This window comes from Trichechus manatus, unplaced genomic scaffold (genome assembly GCF_000243295.1).
Source record: "Trichechus manatus latirostris isolate Lorelei unplaced genomic scaffold, TriManLat1.0 scaffold00138, whole genome shotgun sequence".
NCBI lineage: Eukaryota > Metazoa > Chordata > Mammalia > Sirenia > Trichechidae > Trichechus > Trichechus manatus.
In genome coordinates, this window is record NW_004444074.1 from 5,243,642 (window position 1) to 5,265,944 (window position 22,303).

General features: G+C 42.7%; 1 protein-coding gene across 1 annotated transcript in view; it reads right to left on the reverse strand.

The window, feature by feature from the left end:
* ASIC2 (acid sensing ion channel subunit 2) overlaps positions 1-22,303 on the reverse strand; it is a 1,284,497-nt gene that overhangs the window by 654,655 nt on the left and 607,539 nt on the right. The gene's annotated exons all lie outside the window — the stretch shown is intronic.

A 22,303-nucleotide genomic window follows, 5' to 3' on the forward strand; every position in this document is an offset into this window, starting at 1 on the left:
GCAGAGCTAACTCTTGGTATTTTATTCCCAGCTCTGGTCTGAAAGAATTCATGACGGTCCCCCTTTATGTTCCTGTCAGAATCCATAGAAACCATTTAGAGGCTTTTGCTTTAAAAAAAAAAAAAAAATGCTCCTTGAGTTGCATTGTTACGAGATGGCAATGACAGAAGTACTCTTTCTTTTGAGGTGGAAATCTTGAGAAAAGATGAAGCCAAGTTGAAAGCCTTTCAATTACAGCATAGTCCTCCCAGTTTTCTTTCATTATAAAGAAAACCACACTTACAAAGTAAGCCAGAAAGCTTCTATTCTCCAGTAAATTTTGGTAGGAAAGTTTGAAAGGAGTATTTTTAGGCAGCTTTTATTCTTTTCCCTTTATCTCAGTCCCCTTGCTCTTAAAGAGTGTTTAAGAAATATTATTCAATTCTGTACATGAGCAAGATTTTACATTACAGTACTGAAATACTTTAATCTGGTGCTTCCTCTATTATTGTTTAGGAGAAATGTCTGAGTGGGAGAAAGTTTTGAATTTTCCAAAAGCTTGCTTTTCATCCACAAGGCAGAAAAGTAATGGGAACTGCAATGGCAGGTGTTCTGAAGTAAGAAAAAAAATTACCCAAGTATCATATGAGATAGAATATCTAAACATGTTATGAAAACAGAAAAGTATCCCCACATCCTCTTCTCCTGATCTTTTTTGTAAAATTAAGTTTTGCTAGTCTGCAAATTAGGTTCAAGGGAAGAGCTAAATATTCCCTCAACATTCTTCTGTTCACCAAGACTGGCCTTTGATTGTTTTCCTAAGGTGATTGGAAAAGCAAAATTGATGAGGCCCACTCCATTATTATCTTTCTCATCTCTGTTTTTAGTTGGACAGCCCATTTTTTCTCCTATCAAGATTAATGAGGGAGAGAAGGGAAGATTTTTCTTCCTGGCTATTATCACTGAACTGGATCAATTTCTTTTTTTAAAGATGCAAATCTTGAGGGAAAATGAGCTCTCTTGAAAATAATACCTCAATTATTTTGCAAGAAATAGACTGTCTTTTACAGACTCATTTAGTAATGAGAAACATTGAAAATAATAATTCAACGAGTACATACCCTTGATTCAGTCCTGGCATTATAGATTTCAAATGGGATTTTCAATAATCGTATTTTTTGTCTCTTCATCTCATGTCCCCATTTGCTCTGTAAAATTTAGGTACATGCTGTGGTCTGGACACAAACTTTTAACTTAAATGATTTTAAACATATCTTTCCACTGAACATCTTTCAGGGGAAAAGACAAAAAAAAAAAAAAAAAAAATAACACGTCAACCAGTTTTTCACAGAAACTCTAAAATAACCCAGATTGATAGCAAGAATACCATTTGTGTAATGTTGACGTCTTCCCCAGATCAGAGAGAGTGAAATCACCTTGGAGACCAAGTTCTTTCCCAGACAGTGGAGGAAGTGACTAAGGGAACTGTTACTTTGGAACCAAACAAGGCCCCAAAGGACTCATGAGTTGATTAAATAAATGTGACAGGAAATTTTAGATAAAGCAAATTAGCATTTATGATATTCAATAAAGAGAAAAAACAGAGTTTGGGCAGAAATGTGCCGAGGACATTTTGGGAGGTAGATTTCAAAGTTCAGAGGAAAGAGAGGTGTGAGTCTGTGTCCTGGGACCCTGGAAAGCAGAACTCAAATGGGGTCAGGAGTTCTTCAAGATGTAGTTTCAACTGAGCTTTAGCAAATACTTCCAGGGTGAAAGAAGTGATAGATGTGAGAAAAGAAACTAGCGAGGTTTCCTAATGAGGTCAGAAGTCGAGGGCAGAGATTCACATTTATTGAGTATCATCTGGGCAAAGGTATACTGCTTTACATGAGTTAGCTTGAGGTATCTTCATAACAACCCTATAAGTTAGGTTCTATTATTCCCATTTTAAAAATGAAGAAACTGAGGCTTAGAAAAGTTTAAAAAAATCTGTCTGAAGTCACAACTATACACAGCAGAATTGTGATTTGGACCCAGATTTGCCTAACTCCAAAGCTCATGGTCCTTCCCAAGCACCATATTGCCTCCCTGGTATGCTGCTTTTGTATTCAGTGGGAGGCACATGGGTGGACGGTCTTAGTTCTCAGAGGTATGTCCTGCGTCATAGGGTATTGAATGCAGTGCTACAGATAGGAGGGAGCCTCATAATGACTATATAGTTGTTATTTCTGAAATGGAAATATTAGGCCCACTTACTACTGGTAAGAATCTTTTTCATTTCCCCATCCATGAGAAACAACACTAGAATTTATGAACGTATATACGTGTGTATGTATGTGTGTATGTATACCATAGCCAAAGACCAAATTCCGGCTGTACCCTGGAGTCCTGAAGAAGCAATTATAACATCCATGCATGTGCTTAGCTTGTTACACTTGGGTTTTAAAGAACAATTTAGGAGAGGCTTTGGTCTCACTTAGAACTAATAACACTTGAAGGCACTGTGCAATGCAACATTTATAAAATTCATTCCCCTCTATAGAAAGGCAAGCCCACTTGTCACTTGCTAAGGGTCTTCAGCAAGGCTTTAATGGTCAGCCATGGAAACAGAAGACCAAGCAGAAACAAAATGCAGAATCCCAAGAACTCTTCTTCCACTGACCACATCATTTGGAGTGCTGCAATTTGTAGACCAGCATCCAAGTTTTTGTGCACTCTGGTGTTTTCATCCATGGTGACACGGGGTTGTGAGTTGGAATATATGCTGATGTGAATTCAGATGTGTGTGCTGAGAGGAGAGCAGGTAGAGAAGAGAAATCCAGGAAAATGTGTGCAAGCGTGGCAGGGAGCGGAGAGCCCAGTGGGGATTGCTTGTTTCCTAGCAATCTATGACCAATTTCCCTTCGGGACTCTTCCCAGAAGTGTAGATCGTTCTAAATATAGACGCATGTTGTGGCTCAGTTATTGACATTGCTCTACCCAGGCCTGTGTGTACCAGCATTCTTCCAATGAGATCTTAAAATCCAGTGGAGGGTTTGGATATTCACATGCCTGGAACTCCTTTTAGAAGTTTGCTTCTCGCTTACCAGACTCCTTGGGTTTTATCTTAGGGCAGCTGTTCCAACACAGGGTGATCAAAGAATTTCTTCCAGGGAATCAGAAAGGGGCAGCTGTTAGAACCGTTCGGCTCAAAGGCTACTTTCTCTGTGAAACCCTCTCCAACTTGCCCTTCCCACCTTCCTCTGCACTCCCAAATTTGACTCCCTTTCACGGCACATGCTTTTATTTTTCCTAGAGAGCCATTTTTGTGCATGTGCTATGTCTCTTGATGTTTCTTGATGGCATCTTATTTATCTCTGTCACTTCCAGTGCCTACACAGACCTACTATGTGCTTGTAAAGTGATTGAACTAGTAGACAGAGCTCCAGAGAGTTCCTGTGTCCTCTCAAGTTGCCATCCCCATCCCTCATCAGCAGCCCTGTCTTCCCCCATCTGGAAGAAAGGGGCCAGAAGGACTGTTGTCTAGGGCTGCTGGATGTCATTGCTGAATTAGCATAGTAACTGAAATGTTACTGTGCTGGAGGGCCACTACCAGTAGAGAGCAAGCCACCCCCTTGTGCATAAGAGTGGTCTTGCCTGAAAGGAGACATCATTCCTGATGCCAACCACCTGGGGAAGACACAGCTTCTCAGACCAGAGCTGGCATCTGTGAGCCTTGAAGGTTGCCTAGAAGTATGGGGGGCTCTCTGAGGCTTGGCTCCAGGGAGTTGAAATATGACATAGCTCCTGGGTAAGGTGACAACATCTACACAGAGACAATCCAGAAGCTAAGAGGTAGAGTAGTGGGCAAAGGTCAGACTGACTAACCGGACGGCATGGATCTCACCCTCTGCTTATTCTCTGCACTCTCTTAGTATTCAGTCAACTTCTTCATACTCTGGCCTATCCTAGCTGCTTCACAGGGGGACACAGGATTACTTTGAGGCCAGGCTTGGGCCAGGGGACTCGAGTAAGAAATACTGAAGGAGGAGAGCTCAAGGGAATGGTAACTCGGGCTAAATGGAACCAAGATTTCAAAACTAGCTGCCCCTCATACCTGAGAAGTTTCCAAAGCTCCAAAGCTTAAACTCTCTGGGTTTATATTATTTAAAATGATAAGGTTTTCTCCTTTCCAGAACTCAGGCCTGAGAAGCTGGAAGATAGTTGTTCTTCTTAGCACAGGACAAGAAGGAAATAACGTTTTCCAGTATTTCCCCTGTGCTGGGCACTTTATATACTTGTCTAATTTAATCCTCCCAATAGTCCTGTTGTGAAGGCTAATGTTATGTGTCCACTTGACTAGGCTATGATTCTCAGTGGTTTGACAGACACTATATAATCATCTTCCATTTTGTGATCTGAGGTGAGCAGCCAATCAGTTGGAATGGGAGTTTCCTTGGGGGTGTGGCATGCATCCAGTATATAAATGGATGTTCTGGCAAAGCTTGCTTTCTCTCTCTACCCTGCAATCATCTCAGTGTCTGACCTCCAGTTCTTGGGATGCAAGCCTGTCTTCTGTCCTGCAGACTTCGGGATCCTCAGCCTCTGCAACCATGTGAGCCAGTAGAGGTCTTCAGCCTGTCATCTAACTCATGGATTTGGGACTTGTCAGACCCCAAAATCTAATGGGCCATTTCCCTGAAGTAAATTTCTCTCTATATATATATCTATACACACGTCACTGGTGGTGCAGTGGTTAAGAGCTTGGCTGTGCTAACCAAAAGGTTAGCAGTTTGAATCCACCAGCTGCTCCTTGGAAACCCTATGGGGCAGTTCTACTCTATCCTATAGGGTCACTATGAGTAGGAATTGACTCAATGGCAATGGTTATACACTTCACTGGTTTTGCTCCTCTAAAGAACCCAGAATAAGACCCTGTGATCTAGTAGATGTTGTTTCCTGTCTTAATGATGGACGACTCTGAGGCTTAGGATGAAGTGACCGTTCACAGGACATTACAACAGAACTGGGAATTAGATTCTGGCATCCTCTTTCCCAGTCCTGGGCTCATTCTGATTTATACATTTGAAGCATCTGTAAAAGTGCATTGACTAGCTCTCCCCTTCCACCTCATTTCTACCCCCACTCCACTCCTGGGGCATTTTTTACTAAGTGCTGAAGGCAGCTTTGGCCTTTCTCTGCTCTTTATCTTTGCGGGCTGCGTGACCCCAATCTGCTCCTTGATGAGACCAGCCAGAGTCTTTGGAGCATCACAGGCTGAGAGAGAAAAAGCCCTCAGCCCAATCCTATAGCTACTGTTCCCAATTAAAGAACCAGTGAGGGTCCAAGCTGGAAGGGAACTTAGAGAGGATCAAATAGAACCATATCCCTTTTTTTTATTATTGTTGTGGTAAATATATATGCAACAAATTGTGGCCATTTCAACACTCTTCACATGTACAATTCAGTGACATTAGTTAACGCTGATCATATTATTCAACCATCACCATTATCTGTTTCCAAATTTTCCCATCACCTTTAACAGAAGCCCAGTGTCCCCTAAGCAGCAAGTGTCCCTTTTCCCCTCCCTCCCACTCGCCCCTGGTAACCACTAATAAACTTTGGTGTCTACACATTTGCCTAGATATTTCATATAAAAGGAATCATACAATGTTTGTCCCTTTGTGTCTAACTTATTTTACTCAGCATGTTTTCGAGGTTCATCCATGTTGTAGCATGTATCAGAACGTCATTTCTTTTAACGGCTGAGTAATAGTCCATTGTGTGTATGTACCACATTGTGTTTATCCATTCACATGCTGATGGGCATATAGGCTGTTTCTACCGTTTGGCTATTGTAAGTAGTGCTGCAATGAACATTGACATACCAGTACCTGTTTGTGTTTCTGCTTTTAGTTCTTTTGGGTATATACTTAGGAGTGGACTTGCTGGGTCATACAGTAATTCTATGTTTAACTTTTTGAGTAACTGCCAAACTGTTTTGCACAGTGCTTGTACCATTTTACAATCCCATCAGCAATGAATGGGGAGAACTCTCTCACTTTTAACATGGGGAAGCCAAAGCCAAGAAGGGAAGTGCCTTGGGGCTCTGCCTCCTCCCTTCCCTCCCCCAAGGTCTGCCTTGTTCTTGAGTACTTTTGCCAGCAGGGATCCAGGACTTTCTTCTAGTGCCTCATGCCCCATTTGGAGAGCTAAATCCCATGTGTGACTGCAGACCCGTAGCCCTAGTACTGTAACCTTTAAGAGATTAGACCACTAAGGTCCAAACTGGGGATACAGGGCTGGCACTGGAGCCACCAGCTCCCTGCAGAAGGTTGTGCCTTACTGTGGGGCAACACCGCTCAGCCTCCCTGGAGAGGTAAGGCTGAGCTGGTATACGCTGGAAGCACCGCACAGACCCGCTAAACTACGATTAACTGGATAAAGGCACGCTGCTGGGAGACAGGCTGCCTTGTCTCTGCCTATCTTTTTCCTCTCATTTTAAACCTCCAAGTCAGCAGTCCAATTAACTGGGATTTGTGAAGAAAGCCTCAAAAGTGAAAAACTAAAATCTTGATTAGAGAGCCCTGCCCTGCCCCATTAATCCACTGATCAGTTTGTGATGGATAAGACTAAGTCTATTTTCCCCATCATCTCTCCAGGGCATTTCTAGGATGCTGATTTAAGGGATCGAACCTTCAATTCTAGAGATATGGATCTTTGCCAGTAGCACCAGCACAGTCCCAGGATCAGCAGGAAGTCACATAAAGTACAAAACTTTGCCCTGGTCTCCTGAGTTAATGGTACTTGTTATTCAGTGTCTTTCCACAATGAGAATATCCAAGGGTTGAGGAGGGCATTTATGCCCCTGAGGAGCACTGTGAAACGGTGCTGCCTGCCATTCGCACCTAGGGTGCCAGCAAGCCACCTTCTAGCCTTTGTCCCTGGTCCGTCCTTCACTCCAACTGTGTCCTGCAGGGTTAATAATAATCAGCTTTTTCTCTCTCATTGGACTCCTTGGGTGGTGCTGTTCACATGCTCAGCTCCTAACCAAAAGGTTGGAGGTTTGAGTTCTCCCAGAGTCACCTTGGAAGAAAGGTCTGGCAATCTATAAATCAGCCACTGAAAACCCTTTGGAGCACTGCTCTACTCTGACACACATGAGGCCGCCATGAGTTGGGGATGACTCAACAGCCACTGGTTTGGTTATCTCTCTTATTAATAATAATCAGCTTTACCATGTGAGTGATCACACTCCTCAGGCTGGGAGCCTCTTCCGCCTCCATTGTCTTGTCTGATTTTTGAGACAATTGTGGGACCCAAAACCGAAAATAGAGTCCCTATTTTACAGGTGAGCAAGTTGAGGTTGAGTGAGAACATAATGGCCATTGGGTGGCAGAGCTGGGACTTGAAACTGGAGCTTCTGCATCCATATCTATGCACTTTTCTGTACAGGGTATCTCCTCTGTACTTCCTGTGGTATACCTTTCTTTATGTCTTTGTGTCTGTTCTCTGGAATCGTCTCTAGATGTGGAGTGGACACTTAGTCTACCTCCAGCATCCATCCATGTCCCCATTTTCTCTTGAAAGAGAACACAGAATCAGTTCAGACATCCAGCCCTCATCCCAGGGAAAGATGACCCCCATCCCAGATTGGTCTAAGGGTAATCCCATTCCCCTCGACAATGGGAAGGGTCACGTAATCCAAGTCTGGCCAGTGAGAGTCTGTTGGGAAGCTTCTGAAAAATCATTCCTTCTTCTAAGAGAATCACAAGAGAGAGGCTCCTCTTCCTCCTCTGGACATCATCCTATCTGTGTGTGATGCCAAGGATGCTGGAGACATCTTGCTACCAGTCTGAAGATAAAGCCAACACCGAGGATACCTGGTCCTCGGCCGAGAGAGGACTAGAGCTCAGGTCCTTGAGTCTATGGCTGAGCTGCTGATAGTCACAACCCTGAGGCACAGCTTTTGTTTGTTTTTTTTTAATTCCAAGGTTTTATTATTTTTATAATTTATTTTATTTTATTGTTGTTGTTGAGAATATACATAGTATACACCAATTCAACAGTTTCTACATACAAAATTCAGTGACATTGATTACATTCTTCAAGTTGTGCAACCATTCTCACCCTCTTTTCTGAGTTGTTCCTCCCCCATCAACATAAACTCACTGCCCCCTAAGGTTCCTATCTAATTCAAGTTGCAGTTGTCAGTTTGAACCCATATAGGTAGATCTTAAATGTGCAAAATGCTCAAGGCACACATTCTTCACTAATTAATCTGAACTACTGTTTGGTTTTAAGAAGACTTCAGAGGATATTTTTGATTTAGGGTTTAAAGATTATCTCAGGGCAATAGTTTCAGCGGCTTGAAGCCCGTCTTAACTCTGGACTTCCTGTTACGTGAACTCAGGAGTGTCCTCAGTGTTTATGCCAGCTTGAATGTGGCTTTCTCTCTCTTGTAGCTAGAAGCACCCTTCCTCACTGGAGATCATCCTGCCCTCCCTCTCCTCCTACCGATGGGTGTACCAAGACCTTCTTCTCAGCAATCACACTCAGCAAACCCAGGAAGCTCAAAGATTGCCAGCAGCTGCTAGAAGCTGAAATAGACAAAGAAGGACCTTCCCAAGAGCCATGCCCTGAATCCAGACTTCTAGCTTCCTGAACGTGAGACAATAAATTTCTGTTTTTCAAAACCAACCACTTGTGCTGTTTTCTTGTTATGGCAGCACTAGGTAACTGAGACAATCCCCTTTACCACTGCTTGCAATAAAGCCCATTATGTGAGATGTCTTCTCCTTGCAGCTAGAGATCCCCTCCCTGGCACCGTTCTTGCTTCTAAGGAGCATCTGGTTGTACTTCTTCCAAGACAGATTTGTTCATACTTTTGGCAGTCCATGGTATATTCAATTTTCTTTGCAGATGACACAACCTTGCTTGCTGAAAATAAAGAGGACTTGAAGCACTTACTGATGAAGATCAAAGACTACAGCCTTCAGTATGGATTACACCTCAACATAAAGAAAACAAAAATCCTCACAACTGGACCAATAAACAACACCAAGATAAATGGAGAAAAGATTGAAGTTGTCAATTCATTTCATTTTACTTGGATCCACAATCAACACCCATGGAAGCAGCAGTCAAGAAATCAGACAATGTATTGCATTGGGCAAATCTGCTGCAAAGGACTTCTTTAAAGGGTTAAAAAGCAAAGACGTCACTTTGAGGACTAAGGTATGCCTGACCCAAGCCATGGTGTTTTCAATTGCCTCATATGCATGCGAAAGCTGGATGATGAATAAGGAAGACTAAAGAAGAATTGATGCGTTTGAATTATAGTATTGGCAAAGAATATGAATATACTATGAACTGCCAAAAGAATGAACAAATCTGTCTTGGAAGAAGTACAGCTGGAATGCTCCTTAGAAGCGAGGATGGTGAGACCTCGTCTGAACATGTTATCTGGAGCGATCAGTCCCTGGAGAAGGACATCATGCTTGGTAAAGTAGAGGGTCTGTGAAATAAAGGAAAACCCCCAATGCGATGGATTGACACAGTGGCTACAACAATGGGCTCAAGCATAGCAACGATCGTGAAGATGGCGCAGGACCAGGCAGTGAGTCGGAACTGACTCGACAACACCTAACAGCAACAACAACAGTAGTTATTACTATGAAAAAAAGGTTGGATAAGGATATAGAGAGTAGTGGGGCTGGAGGCAGGTGGCTATTTCAGTGAGGGCCATCAGAGAGGGCCTCTCTGAGCAGAGATCTGGATGTAGTGAGGGAGTGAGCTTGTGATGGTCTAGAAGAGGGTTTCTAGCAGAGGGAACAGCAAGGGCAAAAGCTCTGAGGTAGGATCAAGTTTAGCAGAAAAGAAGGCAAGTTTGGCTGGAGTGCAGTGAATGAGGACAAGAGTAGTCAGAAAATGAGCAGAGCTTGATAGCCGTGGTGGGTGTTATGGATTGAATTGTGTCCCTCCAAAATATGTGTTGAAATTCTAACCCCTTAACGGAACACAACAACAACATACTGGTTGATAGGAAGCTTGGTGGCACAATGGTTAAGCACTGGGCTGCTAACCAAAAGGTTGGTGGTTCGAATCCACCCAGCGGCCCCATGGGAGAAAAGACCTGGCAATTACAGCCTAGGAAACCCTAGGGGCAGTTCTGCTTTGTCACAGAGGATCACTATGAGTCGGAATCAACTCCATAGCACACAACAACAACAATATACTTGTGGATGTAATTCCATCTGGGAATCAGGTTTCCTTTTTTATGTTAATGAGGCCTTATAAGTGTAGGGTATTTCTTAAACCTAATCATTTTTAAGATATAAAGAGAGCAGATTAGACACAGAGACAAAGCAAACACAACTGAGGGAAAGATTGATGCCATGTGAGACAGCCAAGGAACCATAGAAGCTGAGACAAGAATTTTCACCCAGAGTAGACAGAGAGGGAGCCTTCTCCTAGAGACATTACTCTTAATTTGGACTTCTAGCCTCCTAAACTCTAAGAAGATAAATTTCTGTTGGTTAAAGCCACGTACCTGTGCTATTTCTGTTAAGCAGCTCTAAGAAACAAAGACAGTGGGCCACTCCAAAGAATTTGGGTTTTGGTCTAAATATGAAGGGAAGCTCTAGGAGGGTTATGAGAGGAGCAGGTGATCTGATTTGTTTTTTTCAGAAGGTTAATCTAGATGCTGGGTTGTAGGAATGTGACAATAGACACAGCATTTGAAGGCAGAGGAGATGGTGGCTTGGGCCAGGGTGGTAGCTGTGGAGGAGTGAGGAGTGGTAGGCATGGCTTCTCCTTTGGAGGAAGAGCCCACAGGACCTGTTGATGGACTTGGTGTGGGAGGAGAGGGTGAAGGAAAGAGTGGCATTGAATTTCAGGTTGAGGCCTGAGAAATTTGGTGAATGGAGGCACCATTTACTGAGATGGAAACAAGTGGAGGAGTTTGGAGATAGAAATCAAGTGCTTATCAGCAATAGTGCAAGAATTTGTTACAAATATTGAAGTTTTTGAGGGGAGGGTCCTTGTATTTTTTCATCTCTGTCTCCCACATTCTACTTAGCACCAAACCAAAACCAAGCCCACTGCTGTTGAGTCAATTTCAACTCATGGCGACCCACTGTGATACAGAGTAGAACTGCTCCATAGGGTTTTCTTGGCTGTAATCTTTATAGAAGCAGATTGCCAGGCCTTTCTACAGACCGTTATGAATAGTAAATACTTAGAATATTGTTGATCAATGCTTTGATTTTCACAATGTTCTCATTCCTAAAAAATTGCAAATGGTACCTGGTTGTCCTTCCTTTCGTTAGCTCACTTGATCACTACCAAGCCATTTCAGTTTCATTTTTGCTGACTCTTCAAATGGCAGTGACCATCACCCTTTGGTTACAAGTCTGTCTCACCTCCCCCTTACCCATTGTTTCGCTGGTCCTTTTACAGCCAAAGAAAACCCAGATGGGCCCCAGCAGAGCCCTCAGGTTAAAAGACTCACTTTGGTAGGCTTTCTATTGGCATGCCTTGGTTCAGGGAGGTGTTTGGGCCAGTCTGTTTCCACTAGGTTGTGCCAAACTGACCAGTCAATCATCATTCAGATACTGAGTACCTTCTATAATAAGTCCTTATATTTGCCTAGCACTTTGTAGCTTACAAAGCAATTTTTGTATCTCCTTTCATTGGATTTGTGCAACCAACCTCTAAATTGACAGGGCAGGTCTCCTAATATTAAATTCCCTATTTCATTTCAACTTCCATAACTTGTAGCCAAGAATCTTAACTAAAACTGTTTTCTCCACGTGACGTGTCCTTGTTGGCCTGGGAAACTTCCACTTAACCTTCTAGAATCACCTTAAATATGAAATGATGCCCCCTGATTCCTGCAAGCAGATTTAATTCCACCCCTTCCTTCTCTGTGCTCCCTGGGGTCATGTGGATATGCCTACCATTCAGCTGTTATTCTGTAATGTGTAGTTATAGACATGTTGTTGTTATTGTTGGCTGCTGTTAAGTCGACTCCGACTCACGGCAACCTTATATACAACAGAATGAAACGTTGCCCAGTTCCGCCTCATCCTCATAATCACCAGCATGATTGAGTCCATTGTTGCAGCTATTGGGCCAATCCATTGCACCGAGGGCCTCCTTCACTGGACCTCTACATTTCACCAAACATGATGTCATCCTCTAGTGACTGATGCCTCCTAATGATGTGTCCAAAGCAAACAAGTCTGACAATGTTCTGTTGTGGTCCTTAAGGTTTTAATTGGCTGATTTTCTGAAGTAGATCGCCAGGCCTTTCCTTCTAGTCTGTCTTAGTCTAGAAGCTCTGCTGAAACTTGTCTACAATGGGTGACCTTGCTGATATCTAAAATACCAGTGACATAGCTTCCAACATTATAGCAATTTTCAAGCAACCAGAGTACCACAAACTGACAGATGAGTAGTGGAGTAACAGATATAGATATACATAAAATGTATAGTAAATGTGTAAGTGTCTGTCTCCCCAACAGATAATATTCTCCTTAAGAGGAGGGGATGTAATTCATTCATCTTAGGGGTCCAGTGCCTGGTATATTCTTTGCACATATTTACCAATCAGTAAATGAATGACCATATGGATAGTTTAAAAACTTGAAGTCATATTGTGGGGGATTGTGCATATTTTGCTAAGGAATATAGACCTCAGCCTAGAGGCATAAAATAGACAATGGAAGCTTGATTTATATCACAAAAGGTGGATAGCAGGCTCATTTCACAGAATTTATTTCCCTGAAAGTTGATGAGGTCTGATTTATGTCTTCCCGTGAAGGTCAGGTTATGGACTGTTAAACTCAGTCTTTCTCGCTAATGAGCGCTTTCATGAGGATGAGGTGGTGGATAGTGTCAGTTATAACAGCCTGCTTGTTCTTCCCATCCAAGGAACTTCAGGAAATTTCATTTAAACTCACAAAACTTTCAGTAAGCACCTACTATGTGCCTGGCACTGTTCTTAATGCTGTGACGATAAGGCAAGGTGGTTGGGGAGCCCCCTTTGCCAAAGGTAGGACGTGTGAAAAGCGTAGCATGTCTGCCTCCCCAGTCTTACAGCCTTCATCCCACGTTACTGTGATCTGCTCCCAGGAACTTACAGGTCCAGTACATCTGTGTTTAACTGGGAGAAGCAGAGGAACTGGAGCTTGGCTGTGATTGATGAGCTTTTGTCACCTTCATGAAACACACTCCTGAACCATTTCCCCAACAGCCAGGTAAGCCTGCAGTACCAGGATGATGGGATGGGCCCACTGGGAGTGAGGCAGTGGAGGGCAGCAGCAATGATGGATGTAAACGTCAAAGCTGCTCACCAAAAGACTTAATTGACTTCCTCAGGCTCTTCCTACTGCCTGTCCTTCTTGCCATATATTCATTCATCCATTCAGCTATCCATTCACGCCTCTATTTATTCATGCAGGCATACATTTAGTCATTCATTCACTCATTAATATCTTTACCTAAAAAGTACATATCTGCCTGTCTTTATTGTCATATATTCCTCCATTCATCCATCTATCCATGCATACATCCATCTGTGCATCCAGCCATCTATCTATCCTAACTGATATATATTCATCCATTCATCTATCATATACACTTTCACCTATGCATCCATCCATCCATTCATTCATTCATTCAAATCTTCATCTTTAAAGCACATATCATTTTGTTGCTCAAAAACCCTGAATGGCTTTCATGTGTCACAAGCTAAAATCAAAGTTGCTTAACATAGCATTAACAGGATTAATATCCTGATCATAGCTACATGAACCCTCCTACAGGCAAATGGGTCTGTTCATCTTCCCCTGACAAGATGGATTCTGCCTCTTCTCTTTTTATTCCACCATATTCTCCTTCCTGAATGCCCCCCTCACTCCTCTCCATTGTCTGTTACGGTCCAATTCTTCATTCATTCTTCTTCACCCCCTCACGAAGTTTTTCTATTTTTCTCCTGCAGATGTTTGTCTCCTCCCTTCTCCAAACTCCTAAAGCTCTTAGCATTTGACCCACCCTTTCAGGGCTTGACTCTTGTGTCTTTGTATTTGCCTTTTTATAAATGTGGTACTTATCCCCCAAGAGCCCTGACTTTCCTCAGCCCTACTGAAGACCACCATGTGTCTGTCAGTTTGTCACACTGTGGTGGCTTGCATGTTGCTGTGATGCTGGAAGCTTCGCCACCAGTGTTTCAAATGCCAGCAGGATCTCCCTTGGTGGACAGGTTTCAGTGGAGCTTCCAGACTAAGACAAACTACGAAGAAGGACCTGGCAGTCTACTTCTGCAAAAATTGGCCAGTGAGAATGTTATGAATAGTAGTGGAACACTGTTTGATACAGTGCTGGAAGATGAGCCCCTCAGGTTGGAAGGCACCCAAAATACGACTGAGAAAGAACTGCCTCCTCAAAGCAGAGTCGACCTTAATGATGTGGATGGAGTAGGCTTTCGGGACCTTCATTTGCTTGATGGTGCATGACTCAAAATGAGAAGAAAGTGCTGCAAACATCCATTAATAATCGGAATGTGGAATGTATGAAGTATGCATCTAGGAGGATTGGAGTTTGTCAAAAATGAAATGCATAAGATCAATATCCTAGGCATTTGTGAGCTGAAATAGACTGATATGGTCCATTTTGAATCAGACAATCATATAGTCTACTATACTGGGAATGACAAATTAAAGAGGAATGACATTGCATTCATCCTCAAAAAGAACATTTCAAGATCTATCCTGAAGTACAACGCTGTCAGTGATAGGATAATATCCACACGCCTACAGGGAAGACCAGTTTAAACGACTATTATTCAGATTTAAGCACCATTCATTAAGATCAAAGATGAAGAAATTGAAGATTTTACCAACTGCTGCAGTCTGAAATTGAACAAACATGCAATCAAGACGCATTGATAATTACTGGCAATTGGAATGTGAAAGTCGGAAACAAAGAAGAAGGATTGGTAGTTGGAAAATATGGCCTTGATGATAGAAACGAAGTCAGAGATGGCATGGTAGAATTTTGCAAGACCAATGACTTTTTCATTGCAAATGCCTTTTTACAACAACATAAATGGAGGCTATACTGTGGACCTCGCCAGATGGAATACACAGGAATCAAATCAAATACATCTGTGGAAAGAAATGATGGAAAAGCTCAATATCTTCAGTCACAACAAGACCAGGACTGACTGCGGAACAGACCATCAACTGATCCTATGCAAGTTAAATTTGAATCTGAGGAAAATTAGAACAAGTCTATGAGAGCCAAACTACGACCTTGAGTATATCCCACCTGAATTTGGAGATCGTCTAAAGTATAGATTTGATGCACTGAACACTAATGACTGAAGGCCAGATGAGTTGTGGGATGACATCAAGGACATCATACATGAAGAAACTAAAGGGTCATTAAAAAGACAGGAAAGAAAGAAAAGACCAGAATGGATGTCAGAAGAGACTCTGAAACTTTCTCTTGAAAGTACAGTAACTAAAACAAAAGGAAGAAATGATGAAGTGAAAAAGCTGAACAGAAGATTTCAAAGGGCGGCTCAAGAAGACAAAGTAAGGTATTATAATGAAAGGTGCAAAGACCTGAAGCTAGAAAACCAAAAGAGAAGAACATGCCCAGAATTTTTGAAGCTAAAAGACCTAAAGAAAAAATTCAAGCCTCGAGTTGCAATATTAAAGGATTCTACAGGGAAAGTATTAAATGACACAGGAGGCATCAAAAGAAGATGGAAGGAATACAAAGAGTCAATGTACCCCATCAAGAACTGGTGGTACTGGAGAAAGAAGTCCAAGCTGCACTGAAGGCATTGGTGAAAGACAAGACTCTAGGAATTGACTGAATACCAACTGAGATGTTTCAACAAACAGATGGAGCACTGGAGGTGCTCACTCGTCTATGCCAAGAAATTTGGAAGACAGTTACCTGGCCAAGCGACTGGAAGAGATCCATATTTGTGCCCATCCCAAAGAAAGGTGATCCAAAGAATGTGGAAATTATCGAACAATACCATTAATATCACACGCAAGTAAAATTTTGCTGAAGATCATTCAAAAGCAGTTGCAGCAGTACATGGACAGGGAACTACCAGAAATCTAAGCTGGATTTAGAAGAGGAGGAGGAACAAGGGATATCATTGCTGATGTCAGATTGATCCTGGCTGAAAGCAGAGAATACCAGAAAGATGTTTACCTGTATTTTATTGACTATGTAAATGCATTTGACTGTGGAGATCATAACAAATTATGGATAACATTGTGAGGAATGGGAATTCCAGAACACTTAATTTGGCTCATGAGGAACCTGTACATAGATCAACAGGCAGTCTTTTGAACAGAACAACGGGATACTGTGTGGTTTAAAATCAGGTCAGAAAAGGTGTGAGTCAGTGTTGTATCCTTTCACCATGCTTATTCAATCTATATGCTCAGCAAATAATCCAAGAAGCTGGACTCTATGAAGAAGAATGGGGCATCAGGATTGAAGGAAGACTCATTAACAACCTGCAATATGCAGATGACACAACCTTGCTTGCTGAAAGTGAAGAGGACTTGAAGCACTTACTGATGAAGATCAAAAACTACAGCCTTCAGTATGGATTAAGCCTCAACATAAAGAAAATAAAAATCCTCACAACTAGAGCAATAAGCAACATCATGATAAACGGAGAAAATATTGAAGTTGTCAAGGATTTCATTTTATTTGAATCCACAATCAACACCCATGGGAGCAGCAGTCAAGAAATCAAAAGATTCATTACATTGGGCAAATCTCCTGCAAGAGACGTCTTTAAAGTGTTACAAAGCAAAGATATCACTTTAAGGACTAAGGTGCTCCTGAACCAATTGCCTCATGTGCATGCAAAAGCTGGACGATGAATAAGGAAGACTAAAGAAAAATTGATGGCTTTGAATTATGGTGTTGGCGAAGAATACTGAATGTACCATGAACTGCCAGAAGAATGAACAAATCTGTCTTGGAAGAAGTACAGCCAGAATGCTCATTAGAAGCAAGGATGACGAGACTTCGTTTCACATATTTTGGACATGTTATCAGGAGGGATCAGTCCCTGGACAAGGACATCATGCTTGATAAAGTAGAGGGCCAGCAAAAAAGGGTAAGACCCTCAAGGAGATGGATTGACACAGTGCCTGCAACCATGGGCTCAAGCATAACAACGATTGTGAGGATGACACAGGACTGGACAATGTTTCGTTTTGTTGTACATGGAGTTGTTATGAGTCAGAAGTGACTGGATGGCACCTAACAACAACACTGAAGGTTATTTCCTTTGACTCTGTCCTACCCTACTTCTGAGACTATCAGGATTCAGGGAGAGGAGTCTTCAAGCCTGTGCCCACTCTTCCAGGCCTGAGCTGGGAGGTCCTGTGAGGACCTGTGAGGCTTGACGTGTCCACCATTCTCAGACTATTCTCAGACCACCAGGATATATAGGGAGGGGGCAGGGTGGAGCTTCCTAAGACCCTGCTTGTCCTTGATAACTGTGTCACTGTTCTAGATCCCAGCACTGGGATGAAACCTATCTCTTACCCAAATCTCTGCTGAACACTTTCTGTGAACTGACTGGTCCCAGAGAACTATGCTGTTGCTGTATGTCTGTCTTGGAGTGTTACCTTCTGTGTCAGTTACCAATTGCGACAAAACCATTTCAAAGCTTATTGTTTCTCATGATTCTCTGGGTTGGTTAGGTGGGTCTTCTGCTGGTCTCACCTGAGTTCACTCGTGACTACATGCAGTGTTGGGGCATCCTGAATGACTTCACCCACGTGTGGGGCTTCAGCTGGGATGGCTGGGGCTGTCTCTCCTCACAGCTTCTTAACCTCAAAGAGACCAGATGCACTTGTTCAAAGCATGGCAAGTCTCAGGGTTTCAGGAGTGCAAAAACAAAAGCTTCAAGGCCTCTTGAGGCCTAGGCTCCGGAACTTGTACACTGTCTCCTCCACCACACTCTATAGGTCAAAGCAAGTCACAAGGCCAGTCAAGGGGTGGGGAAAGAAAACTCACTTCTTGATGGGAGCAGCTTTAGAACAAGGGGGCCAATTTTTTTCAGTCTTCCAATCTCGTCTACCTGGATTGTTCTCTTGTGGGTAGTACACTGTTCCAGATTAAGCCTGAGTTCACAAATTTAGGAAACAGTATATAACACCTTGGCCTGTTACTACCATCCCTTTCACTCGGTTAATTCCCCATCTGGAGCATCTTCCCCTTATGACATTCCCAACTGGAGTATAAGCTCTGTGAGGTAAGGGACTGTATCTAGGCCCCATTCATTCTCTATATACCATCCTATTTCATATTGTGCACAGAAGTTACCACAATCGAAAATCTGTCTTTTGTTGTTGTTGCTGATTTGTTCGCTTGTGTATTGTCTGATCAAATCTTACCTTCCATTGAAATAAGAGTGTCATACAGGGACTTTGTTGAATTCATTGATGAATCCCTGGCACCTAGATTCAGACTCAGCACATAGTAGGTACTCAGAAAATATTTTTTGAATGAATGAAAGCTCCCTGAAGACTGTGATCAGGCCTTTAACCAGTTTATAGCTCCTCTCCTAACTCCTGTTGGAGGAAAGTGCCCATAAACATCTGTTACTTGAGGGTGATTCATTCATTTATCATACATATGTGAAATGCTGTCAAGGCTGCAGAGGTTCCTCTTTATGCCCATTTGATAAATGTTTCTAAGAATCTCCTATGCGTCCTGAGATGGTCCTGGTCCATGGAAGTGCATAATTTCTTTGGCAAGACAAAACTTGAACATCTGGGAAGACAAGAGGATGTTGTCTGTTTCATTCAAATGCCTTCAAATAAATTCATTTCATGCATTCAGATGTGTGCTGGGTGGACATGCAAAATAAAAAACAAAACCTACCACCTCTATGACCATTCACCAAGCGGTTTACCAATAATCCCTAAGATCTCCCAGGATTTTGCTCAGATGGGGCTGTTCATTGAGTTCCAGGTTACAGGAGACAGTATATAAGAGGGATTTCTCATCTCTTCTCTGGCAGGGGATGGAGACTGTACTCCTGAAGGTAGAAAATCCAGTGGTCAGAGTCTACCCCAGCCAATCGACCACTTTAAGTGATATGTTTACTTTACACCGGGTGCCAAGACATGGGTGGGCTTGTTAGCCACATATGTTAGCAGGGATTCAACCGGAGGCCACTTGCCACCCCACTGAAGGTGGCTTCCTCACCCAGGAGCTTGTATTGAACCACTCATCCCTATTTGCTCAGAGCCCAGAAAGCCCCAGAGAGATCTCACAAGAAGAAGCTGACAGACCTGTCACACCACTGGCTTTCTGAACAAAGAGACATCCACCCGAGGGTAGAGGTCTTTGTGGGTCCTGCCTACACTTTCCGGGACTGCTGCCAAGGCCACAGCAAATTAGCAGTGATGTCCACAGCCACCACCTGGGAAGCGTGTGTGGTCGTGCCAAGCAGTGTTATGGCAGATCTCGATATGTTTTAAGGACTTTGGCCACATACCTCACACATGGGCTGCACTAAGTATGACAGGTAATGAAGGACCCAGTGAGCCTAGTGCCCTTAACCTCCCTAACCCCTACTGTGAACAGGAGCGTTCTAAAACTCAGGGTGCTGAGCTCTTGCCTCCAGAACCTAGTGATGACAGGACTCAGTGCACTGAGTTTCCCTGGAGATCAAATCTTATTGCACCAGGTCCAGCTGCTCACTTGAATCAAGACTGAATCAATACCAATGGGCACTCCCAGACTGAATAGGAGACCATTCTCATGGACAGCCACTTGTGAGTGATGGACATTCTTCTTTCCCCTGTGCCTAAGTGTGCCTAGCTCAAAGCCGACAGCCAGCCATCTCCCAGGATACTCCTATTCCCTGCCCTCCTCCCATCTTCTCATACCTGCACTGCCTGTGCCCCACGATGGGTCCGCTCCACCTGTTACCTCTGTCCTCAGAGTCCATCACAGGTATCTGCCTATCAGGTCTTGAACGTAACTGTGGAGTGACCTAGAATCCTGAATCTTAACTCTTCCAGACAGATAGATTTGCTCTCAGAGTCGGAAACTGAGATCTTCCAAAAACACACAGATGCTAGTCTTCAGAGGAGCCATAAAACTCATCATGAAGCTGAAATACAGGCTTCACATCACACATTTGCATGGATACGCAACACTCACAGAAGGGATCCAGAGCAAGATGGACAGCACATTCTTTCCCCAGAACCCCTCTCTCATGTACCCTGCTCCAAACCGGATAAAAAGGGACCACTAGACCATTTGGAAGACCTATCATTTTCTGTGGCATTTCATTTTATTTATATGATAAAATATCTCAGGCTTACAAAACTATAGAGGATAATAAAATACTCGCCACCCATGGGTATTAGGAAATGAAACATAAATACAATGGAAGCCCTCCATGTACCTCTCCTAGAAGTTATTCCCTGCCCACCCCTCTTCCCCAAAGATAACCACCATTCTGAAACCGATGTCATTCCCATGGTAGATTTTATGCTTCCAGTACATGTGTATGCCGACCGCAAACATCAACCTTGTCAGCAGTTTTGTTTGCCTGTTTTAAATTTATGTATGAATGTAAATACTGTCTTCAGAATCCACTGCAACTTTTTCTTTCCTCAAAATCAAGCTTTCATATCTAACCTTTTTAATACATGCTATTCATTGATTTAATCCTCCATTCCCCTTTCGGTGGGTTGTCAGGTTGTTTCTAAACTCTCACGACTAGAGTGCTGCCACTAACTTTCTTGCACACGTCTCTTTCTGCACCAGGAGGAGAATTTCTCCAGGGTGGAATTGCTGGGTTTGGTTATGCATATCTTCATATCTTCAATGTGCATTGCAAACAAGTTCCCTGGAGATGCTAATGCTGCTGGTTAGGGACCAGTCCTGAGAACCACGAGCAGAGCAGTGGTTCTCAAATTTTATTATACATAAGAATCACCCGAGAGATCTTATTAAAATATAGATTCTGATTCAGTATATCTGGGGTGGAAATGCAAATTCTCAGCAGGGGTTTGAACTGGAATGAACCGGCTTGAAGCCTGCTTCAATTTAACCAGATACTGCCAAATTGCTTTCCAAAGTGGTTGTACCTTCCATCGGTGTAGGAGTTCCCATTGCTCTATAACCCGACCAGCACTTAGTACTCTCAGACTTTTTGATTCCTATCTATCTGACAGTGGAGAGTGGTGTCCTATTCTTGTTTTAATTTGCATTCCCCTGATGACCAGTGAGGCAGAGACTATTTTCATGCTTACTGATCATTTCTGCTTCTACTCCTTTATCTTACTTCTCCATATCCTTCGCCCATTTTCCTAGTGAATTGTTCATCTTTTTCTTGTTGATTTATAACAAGGTTTCTTAACAGTGGCACTATGGACATTTGGGCCTGGATAATTCTTTGCTGTGGGGCTTGTCCTCGGTATTGCAGTATGTTTAGCAGCATTCCTGGCCTCTACTCATTAGACACCCGTAGCACCCACCCCCCATTTGTGACAAGCAAAAATGTCTCCAGACATCACAAATGTTCCCTGAGGGACAAAACTGCCCAAGGTTTAGAATCACTGATTATAGAAACATTTTATTTACAATGGATATGAAAACTTCGCCAGGTATACAGATTGAAAATATTTTCATAAAGAGGTATTCTGGGAGAGTCAATAGATCTGACTCTTTCCTATCTCCCAAGCTTTGCTTTGGAGACAGGAAGAAAGAAGAGTATATTCACAGAGTGTCAAAAGCACTATTTTGGGTGCTTTGTATATTCTACTGTCTTCTCATCTTTGTTGCAACTCTGCAAGGCATGTGTTACTATCCCCATTTCACAGATGAGGAAACTGAATCTAGTAATTTGTCTAAGGATGCTGGGCCAAGAAATAATGGAAGCAGGATACAGATTCAGGTTCATCTGTCTGCTTCAGCAGAATGGAAAGAAAGTGGCACCAGGAGCAGGGCGGTCTAGGTCTGAGTCCTGGCTCTGTCACTAGCTGGCTTTATGACATGACTCTGTCCTTCATGCATGTCTATTTTTTTTTTTAATATATTTTATTGTACTTCAGGTGAAGGCTTACAGAATAAATAGTTCCTCATGAAACAGTAGTACACATGTTGTTTTATGACATTGGTTAACAACCCCACAACATATTAACCCTCTAAATTCTCAAGCTTTCTTTTTTTTTTAGTTGAAAATACACATAGCCAAAGATACACCGTTTCAAAAATTTCTACATACACAGTTCAGTGACATTGACTACGCTCTTCCAATTGTGCT